Source organism: Sciurus vulgaris (assembly GCF_902686455.1).
Source record: "Sciurus vulgaris genome assembly, chromosome: 12".
NCBI classification, from domain to species: Eukaryota; Metazoa; Chordata; class Mammalia; order Rodentia; family Sciuridae; genus Sciurus; species Sciurus vulgaris.
The window spans coordinates 25417499-25432759 of record NC_136473.1 but is presented as its reverse complement, the minus strand read 5'-3'; the positions used below and the strand labels follow the sequence as shown (position 1 = coordinate 25432759).

The following is a 15261-nucleotide window of genomic DNA, read 5'->3' as shown; positions in this document are numbered from 1 at the left end:
TGTATTCCCAAGGCATGAGAAATCATCAGTGAGGTAACCATGCTTAGAATATTCATGCCTATGTGTTCCAAATCGATATAAACATAATCAGTGGGAAATTAAATTCTGATAGAGCCAAGAGTATGGCTTTGAAAAGCTTTTAAGCATTTATCTCTACAGTGATCTCATGGGGAGTTCAAGCTTGCTTTCAGGCAACAACACTGTCCAAAGCTCTAAAAAGCAGATATTTAGCATAGCATTCAATCTGTTACAAAAAATGTCTTTGCAATTTGACTTAATAAAAGACAATAAAGTTTTCAGATTATCACAAATGGGAAAAGAAATAATTATCTTACTAAGGACTGTCTTTATCTTCAAATTTAGCTTTCTGTCTCTTAAGGTCACAATAACTTTTATGATTCTTCATAATAACAATATTTTAGATTTTCTACAATGTGAATATGTGAAAAACTAAAAATCACTTTTTAAGAATGAACTATATGACCCACACACTATATTTCATATTAGTTCTGTTTGATGTTTTCAGTTGTATTACTAGTCCCCCAAGGAACACTTACAGATTGTGTGACTTATGGAAAAAATTAATGTCATTGTATGTTTGAAATACAAATGTACATTTTCTCATGTATGTGGTATGTTCAACATTTGACTCAAAATATCAATGTTCAGGCCACAATTTATAAATCACTGTTAAATGATTGCAAGAAATGAAAAACAAAAAATCTAGTCTTCCATACTCAAGACTCTTATAATCTATAAGTAAAAACAAAGCAATTAGCAAATATAAAGAAGTTATCAGAGAAGTACAGAGTGTTGTGAGAGTTCAGAAGACTGAAGAAATTCCAAGTATCAGGAAGATTCTAAAGTTTCATGAATATTGCCTTTGGTTGTGCACTTACAATAATGAGTTTGTTTTTCCAAAGTGAGAAAAATGGAGACTGGAAGACATGTCACAAGCAAAGATGACAGAAGAGTCACACTATGGCCCCACGAGAAACAGGTTCACTGTGGCGTGAGGAAGATATAGGAGAGAAGAACACAGAAGGCAGACTGGAGACTGCTTCAAATATCAAGGCAACAATTTTTTTTTAATCATTAGTGCATTGCAGTTCCACATAATGGTGGGGTTCATTTGACCTATTCATAAATGCATATAACATAGTTTTCTCTATTTGAATCCCCAATGTCAAGGCAACCATTTTATATATAATTCCATCAGAAACCTTGAGTCACAAAGTTTTACTCATGGAAGTAACATACAGATCCAGTGCAGAAAAATCAATCCAGCTGCAGTGTAGACAGGGTAAGCTGAAGTGGGGAGAAAATCAGAAGACTTTGTCAAATTGTCTATATAAGAGGGAAAGACCTAGACCAGGGTCATGGAAGTGGTTAAAGGTAAAGATTTGAAATGTATTAAAGGTGTGGGTTGCACAAGAGACAAGATGTGAAGAGAGGAGAAAGGTAGTGGGTAGGTATTAAGAACCACTCTGAGCAGAAGGGAGATGCGTTCAGACAAGGGAATGGGTTGAGTCAAGATGGAATTGTTCCAGTGGAGCCCCAGCCATCAGTTAGATACATAAATAGTCATGATTAAAGCCAGGACTCAGTTCAGAGGTGGGGGGTCAGAGTTCAGAGTTCAGAGGTGGGGGGGTCAGAGTTCAGAGTTCAGAGAGCCACTGGCAAATCTAGGAGCAAGTACCCAGAATGCTTTTCAAAGGCATCTCCTAAAGAAAGGTAATTTGTTTCCCCCAAAGACACTGCTAATCCTTCTCTGTTAACACAGGAAAAGGAACACTCCTGAAACAAGGACTCTTATGAGTCAGAGAAAAACTCCATTACAATTCTTAACAGCATAGCACAGAGCAAAGACCTAAAGAACAGAAGAAATAAATGAACTCATCATGACAAAAAAATTTCACCAACAAATATTTTTTGACATTTACATGCAAGCCACCAGGTTTTGATATTTTTAAGGTCAATGTTTTAAGTCGTATCTGCAGACTAAAAGCATATTTATATCCAGATAATAAATATTCTGTTTAAATAGGATTGTTAAAGTTTATTTTCAAATGTTATCATAATCTTATAACTCACTTATACAGTCTAGTAAGACATAAAAGACTATAGTGTTATAATAAACCCTATTAACTAAATCAGTTCTCATTTCAGAAATAGACTTTCATTTCCTGGGTGAGAAGTGAAACAAAATAAACCACTGGTGATTACCAGTCACCCAGTCTAACAAGATGTTTAATGATAGTGAATTGCTAAATTTCAGGATTCTAGAACAACAGGCAAGAACTTTCGTCTTTGCAACCTTTAAATGTACCTGGAAAACTACAAAAGAGGAGAGGGTAGAAATGAAAGTAAACTATCAACTTAAAAAAATTTAAAAATTAAATTTTAGGACTATCTAGAGTTCTGTTATGAAATCTTTCTTTGGTAGCTCTGACATAAACAATTTTAACTTTTCATTTTTCCTCCCTTGATTAAAAGCTTCTAACCCTGTTTAGGTATAAAATGTGTCTCCAGCTGAAGTTCTTCCAGGTGACAGTCTGATTATACACCACCACTCTAGTGACGGATCAATAACATTTGACAAGGAATATATGATACATGTCCTGCAGTGTACTGACATGCAAGGAAAACAATTAGAACTTTTATTACTATTTTAGTTCTAAAATTTAAGAAAGAAAACTTCACTAATCTATGGTTCTACAATAGCACATGTATGTTATTTATGGTCAACACAAAATATACAGAGGAATGGATGCAAACTTATTTACTGAAAGGGACCATATGATAAAAACAGATGTGTCAACAGTAGAGGGATGAGAACAGGGAGAGGGAGGAGGGGAAGTATTGGGAACTGAATTACAGCAAATTATATTCCATGCTTTTATAATTGTGTCAAAATGAATCCTAATATTATGTATAACTAAAAAAAAAGCTCATAAAAGATGAAATAAAGATGTATCAATACACTAAATTTTAAATCTCCTGAAGACAGGAACTGTATCTGGTTTAGGCTAATATCCAGTGTCTACTTTGCACAAACATGTTAAAAATACAGTATTAACTTTTTTAAAAATCAGCTTATAAATCCCAAAGTCTACCATTTTCTTCTCTCCCAGTACACATACACAAAATCGCACTTAGTGTTGTTGGCAAAGCATTATCGTCTGTAATAGCCACTAATATTGCAATTTCACACTAGCCTGCCACATTTAATTCACTTCTTTCTTCAAAATGGCCTCTGCACCATTTCTCTGAGGGAACAAATCTATAATGGCAATGGTTTTCATCTTTCTCACTCACTGATGTGTCTATCACTGTCACCAACGGAAGCAACTCACAATGCTGAGCCAGCCTGCAAGCTGAGGTTATTCTGGAAATAAGTATTTTATTTACTTCAGATTGAACATATAGCTCCAAACTATTCACACGTCAGCCACACATCACTATGAATCATGTGTCTCTTTTGTAACTTGGAATTTGGAACAATGTGGGAAGGTTCAGGAAAAATGAAGGTAGTTGTGTGAATTTTGATGTAAAATAGAAATCCTGCAGGGAGGATGTTCAGGTCAACCCAGACAGGTCAACTCTCTGAATATCATGCAGAACACCAAGCAGCACATCTACAAAATTAACGTGTGTTTCTGTCCCACACTGGACTTCAAATTATTCTATTTAATTTCAAGATGCTTCTTATAAAAATAGGCAAATATCATATTAGTAATATCTGAAGAAAAATATTTTCAAATTTACTCCTTTTCCTTTTTTTTTTTTTTTGTTTGTTTGTTTGTTTGTTTTTTGTACTTAGGATTGAACCCAGGGGTGCTTTACCACTGATCCACATACCCAGATCTTTTTATTTTTTGAGACAGGGTCTTGATAAGTGCCTGAAGCTAGACTGAAACTTGGGATCCTCCTGCCTCAGTCTCCCAAACTGCATGTACCACCATGTCCAGCTAACTTCCTCTTCTTAATATCTAAGTAATTTAATTGTGTTGAAAGAAAAATGATATCATAAGTGAAATTTAATATGATCATTGAGTAAATAAGGATGAACACTTCTGATTAAATATTAATAAATTAACAGGGCCCTAAATGATATATGTAGGATACAGTGAACATAATGGTTAAAACATGCTGGAATAAACAAAGTAATTAGAATCTGAGCTCCATCACTTACCAATGCTGTGAGGGTGGGCAAGTTATTTAATTTCTCAAAACGAAGCATTAATTCCTCTTCAATTAATCTGCAATAACAAGGGCCACATCCTCAGAAGGTTCTGTGATAAATCAGATAACATCCTTAGAGCACTTAATCAGTGCACTTGAGTGGTAAAGAAATACTTAATACTTTGTAATTCTCTCAAAATTTTTTCCACTTAATATGATCATAATAAAGCAAAAGATCAGATCATGCATAGAGAAACTATGGAAGGAATTAACCAAAGAAATGCATTTCTGGGCGTCAGCAGTAAGGTTCCAGATTGTTTACTATTGCCCATTTCAAAAAGTTTCCAATGTTTCTAAAAATGCAAATTATTATGATTAAAAATGAACTAAACTATACATAATCTTAAATAATCAAAACCAAGAAAATGTTTTATGGCAAGAGAAGACTTTCAGCCCAGGTCTACATCCTTGCTGGTCCACATTTTGTGAGAACATCACACTTTTTTTTTTTTCTCTATAGAAACTCATGCAATACATTGCTTGGAAACACACTTCTGGTTCCACTGCTAACTAGCTGGCTCATGTTGGCTGAGTCTGTACGTCCACTAAGCCCCACTTCCCTTCTTTGTGAAATGGATAAAGCAGCCCATTCATGGAATATCTCTAAGAATTCTTTCATTTCAACTACGTTCCTATAGTCATAGGAATCATGTCACCATTCCTTTTTTTTTTTTTTTTTTTTTTGGTACTGGGGATTGAATCCAGGACACTTTATCACTGAGTTCCATCCCCAGTTCTTTTTATTTTTTATTTTGATACAGGATCTAAGTTGCTTAGGGTCTTGCTGAATTGCTGAGGTTGGCCTCGAACCTGTGATCCTTCTCTCTGGGATAACAGGCATACACCACAGCTCCCAGCACCATTACTTTTGTTTAAAAAATATTTTTAACACATTTTATAGTCTTTGTTATCAGATCTATGTGCTAATAGAACATTAATAAATAAAATAGCATAAACAGTTAAAAACAAACTCGATGCGTATGAAAAAGGGCATCCAATACAGTGAGATGTCTTAACAAATAATACTAGAGCATCACAGGAAAAATAACTGGATCAACTCCTCATATCTCACACCAAGATAAATTTTAAATGGAATCCAAATGTAAAATATGAAACCATGGGAGAAAACACTGGGGAGTTACTTTGTAACTGGGAGTGGGAAACCATTCCTAGCTCAAAATCAAAGCCAAAGGGGAAATAATGACAACTCAAAATGGTCAAAAAAAAAGAAAAAATGGATAAACAGTTCACAGGAGAAAAGAATCACAAGTGGCCGTCAACATAAGAAAATTTGCTCAACCTTGCTAAGAAGAGAAATGCAAATTAAAATGACATGAGATCCCACTTTGTTACTTTTTGAACTAGTAAAAATTCCAAAAGTTTGACAACGTACTCCAATGGTGAAACTGTGAAGAAATAGACCCTGTCATATTAATACTGGTGGAAACACCAATGATTCTACCTCAGTGGAGGGGATTTTGGCAATATCTAGCAAAATTACGTAAGTATTTGCTTTTTAACCTATCAGTTCTCTCATAAAAACAACTCCCAAGAATACTATACTGGTAAAAAAAAAAAAAATAGGAAATGATAAATGTACAATATTATTCATTTTAACAGTAGTAATAGCAAAGAACTGGAAATAACCCAATGCACATCAACAAGGGACTGTTTAAAGAAATCCTAGTACAGTTGCATAATGGAGCTGTCAAAAGGTACAAGGCAGATCTTCATAGACCTAATCAGCGATCTGCAGGACCCAGCAATCAAGGTAAAAAGGCAAGTACAAGCGTGTGCAGTGTCTGTTACCATTTGGGTAAGAAAGGGAAGAATTCATGCTACATAAACACTCTGAATTACATATTGAAAACAATGAAGATAGGATGAAGCCAAGCTATTAGAAAGATCTATTGTGTGTGTGTTATTTATTAGTTTAAAAATTAATGTAAAAATCCAACACCTGAATGTTGTCTGCAATTTTTGAAATACAAGCCAGCTAATTAGAGCCAATTGCTCCTCCTCCTGCTTCTAATATCCTGGTCCTGTACAGAAAAGGGATGGGACCTGTGAGGGGACAGAGTAGAGCAGCAAAATAATGAAGGATGAAGAGGCAGTGGGCAAGAGGACATGAGGAACCAGCAACAGTTAAAGGATGTGCTTCTTTGATGAGAAAAGGAAATTGCCCTGTGAACTTCATCTTTCCCAGGCCACATGCAATTCATTTTGTCCATGACCCTCTCTCACTCTGTACCCTGCCACTTCCGGAATCCTGCTGTCCTTCTACGGCCTTCTGGAAGCTTCAAAGACTTCCAGATCTTTCCTCTTTTCTCAAGCCCCCTATTATAAAACTGATTTCAACTTCTTCTTAAAGTCCATTCCTAGTAAAAATATATTCAAACTAATTGATAATCATTTCATTGATTAAAATTCCCCTCCTCCAATTCCTTCTAAATTTTGTGGGTGAAACTTAGAATTGTTGAATCTTAATGTTGGAAAACATTTTTGAGGCCATGTAGTCCTAATGTCCCAATTAAGAGATGAGATTATATGGTGTCTGATACAATAGAAAATGATTTTGAAGGATTCTATGTTGAGTTAGAAATTAGCTCCAGGTCTGCTTCTCTCCCCGCTCCTCGTAGAAAGATCTTAAAAAATAAATTTTTACCAAGAAAAGGACAGAACACAGAGAAGAAATGCAGATAACAATAGTATCTCTCCCAATATATTTCATTTTGTAATTCTGATTTTTGGGAAATCATGTTAACATTTTACATAACTAAAAAATATAAATAACTCAACAAAACAAATTAACTTCTAAAATTCAAAATCACACTGAAATAAATAGGTTAAATTACATATCAAATTAAATGACATAACTATACGGAAAATAATTCTAGCATTTTGGCACACTGGCTTCACTTTACTGGGTACTACCAGCATTGCTATTTTGAAAATACTACATTTTTATCTTTCAAAAAATCATGTATTTACTAGCCCTGTCCACTAAATACATCCAGAAGAAATGGCAACCTACCATCAATAGGTAATCAAAATATTAGAAAGACTATTTAAAATTTTTGTTCATGAATAGTTTCAGATAACCACTGAGAATATGAATCTATGCCTTTTCCTCACTCAGGACTGTTAAGTAAATACAGAGTATTGCTGATCCATGCCAAATTTTTCAGGTCTAAGGTAAAGTTAGAAAAATAAGGACAGATTCTCTCTCTCTCTCTCTCTCTCTCTCTCTCACACACACACACACACACACACACACACACACGCCTGGTTATCATCCATTCACCTCTAATGAAGCGCTACATTCTCTCTCCTCTGCCCGACTCCAAGTCCCAGGAGATACCTGCACACAGCACTAAATCCCTGCAGGTTCACTCCTCATTGAGTTAGGCTAAGGGAGGTAGGAAGAGGAAATAAGAAGAACAAAGAATTAGAGGTATTTTTCCCCCACATCCTCCCTTCTTCAGTGTCCTGACTCGGTAGTGGTTTCATCCTCACAGGTGTGACTCAATCCAGGTGGGTTCTCCTCCACAATCCCAGTTCTCCATGGGCTTCAACCAAAGGGTACTCCGTCTGCCTCAATCTCTGGGCGCATAACCATCCCTTAAATACTCCCACAGCCCTGTAATTGTCTCTTAATTTCCCATCAAGTGAATTTACTCTTGTTTCTTGTCACACTCTGACCAATATGTGAATACATACACACACATACACATGGGCACACAGTCATACATGCACACACAAACACAGATGCATATACAAGTATATGCAGATAAACATGTACACATATAGTTATACCTATACATCCACACATATGCAAACATACTTAAATTCATACTTATATTCTATTCACATATACACACATAAACAGCACATAAGTACATATGTGATCATACAAGAACATACATGCATGCCTATGTGAAGTTGCCAACAAACCTTACTATAATTTAGTGTGAAAATGCATTGGGGGGGGCGGGGAAAGGAAAATAGAGTAGTTAATGGCCTCCTAAGTATGTTCCCAAAATTACTATGGCTCTAAAATCTTATGACTCCAAATCAAACGTCTGGACACTGTATGATTGAGCAAAATCCATGAAGAAGCCACAGGGTCAAGAGAACGGAGCAGGCACCTAGAGAGCAGGTGTCAAGGGACAGCATTCCTGCTCTGCAGGAGCCAGGTGTGACGAGAGCCAGGACTTGAACATCTCTGTGTCATGCTGACTCCTCTGTGCCCTAGGAATGGGAAGGAGAGTGCTACCTACCTCACTCTGTTGTTGCAAGGCTCCAAATGCACTAAGTGCATCAGAAACATTAAAAGCTTGAGGAAGATATATCTCATTCTATTTAATCAGGATCTGTACACTGATACACCAATAAATTCATACAGTGTCACTTTTTCGTCCCTCCCTCCCCCACCAAAAAGCCAACTCATCCACTTAAGAGCACTCAAGACTGAAACGAACCTTGACAGAAAAATCCAGTCTATTCCTTCTAATCAGCAGGAATGCATCAAAACCATTATGGACAGATGAGTATTTTGTTCTATTTTTAAAGACCTCCAGGGAAGGAGATTCTACAAACTGTCTCAGCAGCTCGTGTGCCAAAGCATTGTAGAATAACTTATAAACATACAAAGAGTTGAGGAGGGCCTCCAGCATGCAGTCCAGCATGGGCAGGCTCACAGGAGACCCCCACACCACTAAGGGACAGTCTGAAAATTCCAGCCATCCCTTTGCTTATTCCTTCAGAAATTAAGTAGGGGAGTATAAAAAGACGATTCTGGGTTAATAGAAAAGAGTCTCAAGAATGTAAAATAAAATCATAATACCAAACACAGATACTTCATACAGAAATAAGGGTGGGGAGAATGGTAAGAAGCATTTACCTCCTGGAGCATAGTAGGTGCTCAACAATCACCTACCAGGAGTGTTAAGTACATGTATTTTGAGAGGTACAACCTGCCTTCCATCCATATGTGGAAGAAATGTTTTCTTGATATTCTATCTAGAAGTGACTACAGCATGTTGATTTAAAGCTGAAGCCACATGAGTCTGAATTTCATTCTTTTGCCCAAGTACTGGCTCCTAAAACATGTTCTCTACCAACATAGGTAGACCCTGACTTAGTTCCAGGCCTCAGAGTCCCTCCTATGCAGGAACCAGTCAGAATAAAAGGGGGAACAGGTGTTGGGTGAAATCCAGCTTATACTTCTTTATCTAGCCCCTTTTTAATTCATCTGGGCATCTTTGCTAATTTTGTATAAAGGCATGTAAGCTGTAGATTTTTTTTGGTCCCCACATCTTGGTCTCCAGAATTTGAAGTTTAATATAGGCTCATTCTTGGGCACTGAATAACAATTTTTTAACTGGTAATTGTCAACTAGGGCAATTCTGTTCCCAGGAGACATTTAGTAATATCTAGGGACATTTTTGACTGTCACAAATAAAGGTTCCTAATGGTATTTAGTGGGTAGGAGCCAGGGATACTCCTATAATGTAAGGATAGTGGCCCACAACCAAGAACTCTCTGATCCTAGATGTCAATAATGCCAAGACTAAGGAGTCTGGGGCTAAATTCAAATCCACTCTACGGTGCCTTCCGGGACCATGAAAGTTTTATCTCTAACAGCTTAGAGTAACCAATCTGCTCCAATGTCTGCACCTCTGTTTACTGACTCCACAAATATTTATTGAGTGCCTGTAGCTCTCCACTAGACATGCCAACAAAGAAAAGCAACACGCTCCTTCAGAAAGTCAGTGAAGAAAAGTGCAAAACAGTGGGTATCTTGTCAGAAACAAAACAAAACAAAACAAAAAACCCAAAAGGTAGCCAAGCATGTAACTATGTATACGTTTTAATCATTTCTGATGAAATGAGTGGAGAATGGATAGGGCTTCCTGAAATAAGTCTAAAGTTTTTTTGTTTTGTTTTTTTAATTAAAAAAGCTGGGGGCGGAGGGGAGGTGACAGACATGAAATAGAGAATGGGTGGAAACAATTTGGTTTAGTGTTCTTTCTGGAACACTGTAGAATTTCCCCCATGGAAAGAGATTATAAGTGATAGTTCAATTACAGGTCAGCCCAGAAAAACTTACTTGACCAGAACCCAACTGAGGTAATAAAACTGGAGGAGTCCGGGTATAAGAGCCCTGACCTTTGTAACAGAAGTGGGGGGAAAAAGGCAATGAGATTATCTGGCCCCTCTTTCCTTCCCCCTCCTCCCACCGGCCCCCTCCCCTGCCCCACAGCACACTTCCTAGGGGTAACAATAATCCTAGAAAATTTTTAACTAGTTCATTTTTTAAAAAAATTTAAAAGCAATGTCTCTAAAAATTCAAAGACTGCACTCTCCCCTCCCCAAACTCCTCAGAACCAGGTCCCCAGGATCCTTTCTTAGAGGCAGCCAACATCACTGTGCATTACATTTCTTCCAGAAATACTTTTGCATCGACTCAAACACACTCATATGCATATATAACCTTTCAAATTAGATGCTGAAATGGGAACGTCCTAGGCAGACTGTTGGGGACTTTCTTTTTAATCATGAACCTACTTTATTTCTTTTGTGGCTTCAAAACATCCCCCTAAAACGCTATAGCATTGGTAGCAGCATCAAGATAGACCCCCAGGAACATTGTGGAAAAACCAAAGGTTACCTTTCCTCTCTTACAACCTAGTATCCCAACCCCTGTTTGCAGTGTACAACTGCCCCAAATCCTTCATCCTGGCTTATTTCCTGTACATATCCCCTTCTCAAAGTGTCTACCCTCTAAGAGGATGGACTTCTTCACTCCAGTCATCAAACCTACCATCTCTTGGAGGGGCTACACTGACTTATCTCCTCCTGAACAAAGCGATCTTATTCATACTATTATGTGAGTGACTAGCAACTGAATCTCACATTTAGAAAAGGAGATGTTTATTAACTATGCAGAACCCATCATTGGAATTCCAGGGTGAATGATTCCCCCCGAAAAAATGGTTTTTAAAAAGAATAGGAAGCTGTAGAGAGCACATAATTTTGGGTGGGGGAGGGGGGTGTCAGTCATATTGGCCTTTGACTCATGCCAGAAAATCCAGGCACAGACAGATTCTTCTAACTGATATTTTTTTGGCAATCTCTTCTTTTCCTCTAGTTAAGAGTTTGGTTTTTCTTCAAAAGTTCTTAGATTTTTCACAATACTCTTACCCATTTGGTTAACTGGGAAGAGTAGGCCTGCTGTCTATAGGACATTTGTAAACCAGTGTTTGTAACACAGAGACTCACCATTCTCAGCTTTGCCACTAGTAAACTGAGAAAAAGCAAAAAAAAAAAAAACATTTTGTTAAGTTAAACTCTCCATTATGCCTCCTATGAAATCTGATATGCCATATAAAAATATCAATATCTCTTCATCAAATGCACAGAAAATTGCCTGAGTAGCTACTGGCATCTTTTGCTACACTACAGTCAGAAATAACTATTTCCCTTTCACCAGGGGCAGGACTGACAGAGGCTCATTTCTGAAATTATATACTGTTTGGAGACAGATCCAAAAAAAAAAAAAAAATGCTAAAGTAATGTGGTAACATGGAGCCTGTTATATTAGAGAAGTATGATTTACATTAGTGAGATTCTTTTGCTATCCTTTATGAAATTTGACTAGTTTTTTCTAAAATGGTTTAAACAAACTTGTGATTTGATTATAAGAAATTGTTTCTTTTACAATTTCGCTTTTCTTCCCTCTTTTTCTTAATTCCGTATTGTTAGCTCTGTTTCATAAACTGAGTGCCAAATGCTCTACCTGTATACCTCTATGAAAATGATCCACAGATTGCCCTGAGGTGATGAGAGTATCAGATATTATGTTCTAGGGATTTCTAGTACCTTCTATTCCTCAGGGGCATATTACTATAGGTCTTAAGCTTCAGGAAAGAAATATGTCCCTCATTAGTTGGAGTAGCCAGGGAGGGATTTTATTTGGATTCAGGCAAGCTGAGCAGGTACATGGGATAGCATACATCTTGAATACAGCAAGGGCTGCAGTATTAACTATACATGATCCAGGTGAAGGGTCATTCTGAGAAAGTTCTGGTGACAATATTCAGGAGAAAAAAAAAACACACACACACACACACAAAAGGAGAGTGTTATGGTTTGGAATGTGAGGTATCCCCCCAACATTCACATGAGACAATTGGAGAAGGTTTAGAGGGGAAATGATTAGGTTGTTCATTAATCACCTGATAGGATTAATTGAGTGGTAATTGAAGGCAGGTAGTGTGTTACTGGGGGAGGTGGGACATTGGGCCTGTGGCTTTGGGTATGTGTTTGCGGCTGGCAAGTGGAGTTTCTCTCCCTCTGCTTCCTGATCATCATGTGAGCTGCTCCCCTCTGCCACACTGTTCCACCATGATGTCCTGACTCACCTCAAGCCCCAAGGAATGGAGCCTGCTGTCCATGGACTGAGACCTCTGAAATGTTGAGCCCTCAAATAAACTTTCCCTCCCCTACAATTGTTCTGGTCAGATCTTTTAGTCCTAGCAATGAAAAAGCTGACTAAAACAGAGAGTAAACATGGATCAGTTTAGTTTCTGAATAAAACAGAAACAGAACCTCTGAATATGCCTGTCGACCAAGCACAAACCCTTAGGTAATACCTAAAAATGCACAGATAAAGTCTCCCTCCTGGACAAGATCACCATGGAGTGGGGAGGCATCACAACTAAGTGGGAGCAAGAGGAGAAGTTGAAAAGAATGAAGGCCTGAATGAGGCAGTGGCCATGGCAGAGAGACCAGGGAGATTTGGAGAGAAGTGTCCACATGACCAATGACCACAGGCTGGGTGATGGAAGATCAGGTGCTGAAGAAGAAGACTGAGCTTTTCTGCCTTGGCACCTAGGTGTCTGGCGGTAACGTTAAAGGAGGAATGGATAATGAGTTCAAGTTGGGGACGTGCTGACCTTCAGATGCCCATAGAACATTATGGTCGATTGTAAACTTCAGGTTAGCCCTCTAAAATTTATATTAACTTTAAATTATTCCTTTAAAAATAAATAAACTTTTGTTCACAAGGATGAAAATGAAAGCTTAACCATCTTTAGGCTAAGGGAGAGCAACATCAAATATGGAAAGAGTTCATGGCAGCCCTGGGTGCTAGTAAATCCACTACATGGAGCAAACATTGGTCATTGTGAATAATTAATGGGAAACATGAAAGAGTTGACTGTTAGTCCTCAAGCTCAAGGACAAGGAGGAGACTAACTATAAACTGTATATCCTCAATTCAATCAAAGCAAATTAAGTAACAGTACATTAAAACCATACCCCAAGAGTCATAATTTCAACTACTTGAGTTAAAAATCCAAACATGTCCCGTAAGTGTCCATGTAAATATCTTTTGCTAGCATAAACATAAAATAGCTCTATTGAAAGAGCACACAGGATGACTTCCATGTTGTGTATGGTCTAGCCACAGTCTGTGAGCTGCCAGACAGCCAGGGTTCAAATCCAGTTTTGCAGCCTTGAGATTTTAAGTAGTATAAATTCTCTGAGGCCTCATTTCCTAAACTGTCTCTGCTCCCAGTGGTGAGATATGGATCACTCCTTACAGGCATGACCAAGTACGTACATAAACTGTGACTTTTAACCCTTTTAAGATAGTGCCACTCAAAAGAAATATGACGTGAGCCACATATTAAGTTTAGCTTTGCGAGAAGCTACTTTTAACAATAAAAACTTTAATAAATTTCAAAATGTACTTAAACTCAATCTACCCATTAGTATCACTTCAATAATCAGTATAAAATTACTAACAAGACCGTTTTCACATTTTTAGCTATGTCTTTGAAATCAGCGTACGGTGAACATTTACTGTACACTGCAGTCACTAAATGTTATTGGGAAAACAGAAGCGATAAATACGATAATGACCTCTTGACCTTAGATCGGGTTCACTTTTGGCACCGCTTCTCTACTATCCTTTGCAGCAAAACAAGCTAACTCTATTCACTGTTTCCAATTCACCGCCCCTTGTCTTGGCTCTGTTTCCAAATTCACCTTAATTCTTGGTCATCTCACAAGATCCACCTCAACTCATTCTCAGATCTCTAAAAGCTGGAGAGCTCAGGTTTGGCCCCGGGCCTTGTCTCATCTCTGTGTGCACTTTCTCATGGGGCTATCCCATATGTACCGAGGTTTAAAATACCACCTCAGTGCTAATAATTCTAAAATTTACACCTCCTTTCCAGCCCTCTCCCTTAAGTTGCATTCTAGTAAGGAGAAGTGCTAAATGGTTAACTCCACTGGATGTTCAACCCAACCAACATGAAATGTCCACCTCTTATTTCTTCCTAGTCTTCTTTATCTGGGCTAAATAGCCATACCACTCAAATCATCTGCTAGAACCAAAATTCCAGGAGACTGCTTTGTGTCTTTCACATCACCATTATATATTTCATCCTCCACCATGTTTTATTTGTTCTATCTTCAAAGCAAAACTTGAATTTGTCTTTTCCCCATTTATATTGCTACCAGCTTAGTCCAAGTCCCCATATCTTACCTGTCGCCCATAATCATTTCCTGTACACATTCCTGTTCCATAATTTGTTTTTTTCTACACATCATTCAAGGCAACCCTTTTGAAAATGCAAATCGAATTATGTCACATCTGTACCTCAAAACTTCCAATGGCTTCCACTGCAATCACAGAACAATCCCCATTCTTTCTCCTGGGCCTCCCAGTTTCTCCTTCCACACTCTATACTCCTCTCCACTTTGCTCACTCTAGCCAATGCCATTCCTTCCATGCCTTCAACATGGAAATCCTTCCTGTGGCAAAACTTGCACATTTGCTACCAGCTCTGCCTTGAACCTAAGTGGACATCTTCTACTTAGAAATAGTGAACAGAGGCAACTTGTTTATAAGTACCAATAAAAGAGACAAAAATCTTCCTTAGGAATGCTTGAGACATGTCCAACATACAGGAGCATATGTGATCCAGGACTCTGATTCTATAC

The 15261-nt window shown here is 37.8% G+C and overlaps 2 protein-coding genes and 1 long non-coding RNA gene across 4 annotated transcripts in view; 1 reads left to right on the top strand and 2 right to left on the bottom strand.

The window, feature by feature from the left end:
- The window catches only part of NEBL (nebulette), a 127433-nt gene extending 123157 nt beyond the window's left edge, over nucleotides 1-4276 (bottom strand). The window contains exon 1 of the mRNA XM_079106313.1: nucleotides 4196-4276. The gene's annotated coding sequence lies outside the window, so the exon portion shown is untranslated. The remainder of the gene's footprint in view (nucleotides 1-4195) is intronic.
- Nucleotides 1-15261, top strand: part of LOC306641289 — a 263290-nt gene that overhangs the window by 38195 nt on the left and 209834 nt on the right. The gene's annotated exons all lie outside the window — the stretch shown is intronic.
- Nucleotides 4193-15261, bottom strand: part of LOC306641285 (LIM zinc-binding domain-containing Nebulette-like) — a 241115-nt gene continuing 230046 nt past the window's right edge. Inside the window, exon 7 of one of the 2 annotated variants that reach the window (XM_079106347.1) lies at nucleotides 4193-4295. The gene's annotated coding sequence lies outside the window, so the exon portion shown is untranslated. The remainder of the gene's footprint in view (nucleotides 4296-15261) is intronic. The other variant, XR_013758104.1, reaches the window with a different exon arrangement.